General features: G+C 37.9%; 1 non-coding gene across 1 annotated transcript; it reads right to left on the bottom strand.

Moving 5' to 3' along the window:
- Window positions 1-1,512: 1,512 nt before the first annotated feature.
- On the bottom strand, window positions 1,513-1,619 carry LOC141645069 (small nucleolar RNA R71). The gene has a single exon (XR_012544662.1). It is a non-coding gene; the product is annotated as a small nucleolar RNA R71 (small nucleolar RNA).
- Window positions 1,620-2,076: the final 457 nt, after the last annotated feature.

The raw sequence follows: 2,076 nt of genomic DNA, 5'->3' as shown, positions 1-2,076 counted from the left end.
TCATCATGTTTTGCTTTGTTAGTATGATTGACAACCTTATTAGCATGCTAAACTTGATCATGAGTGAGTAGTTCTTTAGCTAGGGTTAATGGGGAATTAGGGGAAACAAACATGAAAATTGATCTATGCTTAATCTAATATGTTTTCATAATTATTTTGCTTGCTTGTTGTGATTTCAACCTATGCACATGTTATGTTTGATGAAATGCGAGCCTATGAATCCTTGCATTTTTTACTCATCTCCTATCTTTTCAATAAGGCTTGTAAGACATAAAACAACTCGAGCCTCATTAGACCATGCATAAGAGTTGAATAGGAGGAGACTAAGTCGACTTGTAGGTGTTGTACAGTCTAGACGACTCGGCTCCGGGACCCAAATTCTCCTAAGGATTGTAAGATATACAATAACTCGATCCCATCACAACAATAAGTGCTTGCATCTATTTGAGAACAAGTTTATATAATCTATTTCCATGAATCCCCTATGAACCGATGACACCCTAGTGCTTTTAATCAATTGTTTACAAGCCCCTGTTATTTGCTTTACTTTGTTATCATTAATTTACTTTCATCTTGTTGATTAGTTTAGACCACATCTCATCTCAACCCATAATTTGTGACACCCTAAGACATAGCTACTTGCAATTGAAAATCCTACATCAATACCCGTCCCTTGGGATCCAACCTTTACTTACCTCTTTACTAAGAGTAGTTTGTGAAGTTATAAATATTGTTTTGGTTGGTAGCTTTTGATGACGAGTTTTAACCGGACCAAAAATGTCGTTGTTGCCGGGGACGGTGTTCAATTGATTTGATTTTCCTTAATTTTTTTTAGTTTTGTCTTTCTTTACCTTGGGGAAGTCAATATCCTCAAGGTTGTTCTTATTATTTTCAAGTTGTTTGATATTTTGAATGACTAGGAGATCACAAGGTAATTTATTACCTATTGATTTCGAGATTGAAAAGACCTTAACCAACAATAGAAGAGTTGCTAGAGGTACTTCAAGAGTTGTAGGTATTGGTGACATTCAACCAAATAACATTGTGGACATTCAACCAAATAACATTGAGTTTGTCAACCTTTTTGCAAGAGAAGGAGAGGATAACCCAATTCAAAACCCACCACAAAATCAACCTACAATGCCTAAATTTTCATCACATTCCGTACCAACCGAGGAGAACCTACCAAACGGTACTCCTATACCACCACATTTAACCGGTAATTTCGTTGCCAAATCCGCATTCATACAATTAGTTGAGATAATTCAATTTGGAGGGATGCCTAGTGAAGACCCTCATTCACATATGAAGACTTTTTGTGACTATTGTGATGCAATTTCTCAAACCGGAGTTACTCAAGACCAAATCCGATGGGTATTGTTTCCTTTTTCTTTGATCGGTACTGCAAAGCAATGGTTGAAGAGCCTAGACAAAGCTACCCTTGTTATTGATTCATGGAAGAAGTTAGCACTTGCCTTCTACAAGAAATTATATCCTCCGGAGAAGACTAATAAGTTGAGAGCCCAAATCACCGGATTCAAGAAAAGAGATGAGGAATCATTATATGAAGCATGGGAGAGATTTAAGGACACTTGTCGTTCTTGTCCACACCATGGACTTAGTGAGTGGTTCCTTGTGCAACAATTTTGGAATGGCCTATATGAAGACTCCCACAATATTCTTAATATGGGATCCAATGGGATGTTTACCGAAGTTGATGACAAACAAACATGGGCCAAAATCGAAGAGATTGCAGTTCATAATTCCCAATATAGTAGGCCTCGAAAGGCCACAAGAGGAGTAAAGCATGAGGTAGATTCCATCACTCAATTGGGCGCTCAACTAAGTGCTCATATCGACACCATCAATTTGAAGTTTGAGAAGGCCATGGCTAAGCTTGACGAAGCTTCCAAATCACCCAAACAACATGTTAATGCTATGGTTGCATCATTCTCAATCCCAAGTGAAGTATGTGAAAGTTGTGGAACCTTGGGGCATGATCAAAATGAATGTAGGGGAACAAATGAACAAGTTAATGCTTTCCAAGCATACAAGAGTGGCACCCCTTATTCCAAC

The sequence above is a fragment of the Silene latifolia genome, chromosome 2 (assembly GCF_048544455.1).
Source record: "Silene latifolia isolate original U9 population chromosome 2, ASM4854445v1, whole genome shotgun sequence".
Taxonomy (NCBI): domain Eukaryota; kingdom Viridiplantae; phylum Streptophyta; class Magnoliopsida; order Caryophyllales; family Caryophyllaceae; genus Silene; species Silene latifolia.
Note: the sequence above shows the minus strand (reverse complement) of the source record. Positions and strands in the feature narration are given on the sequence as shown.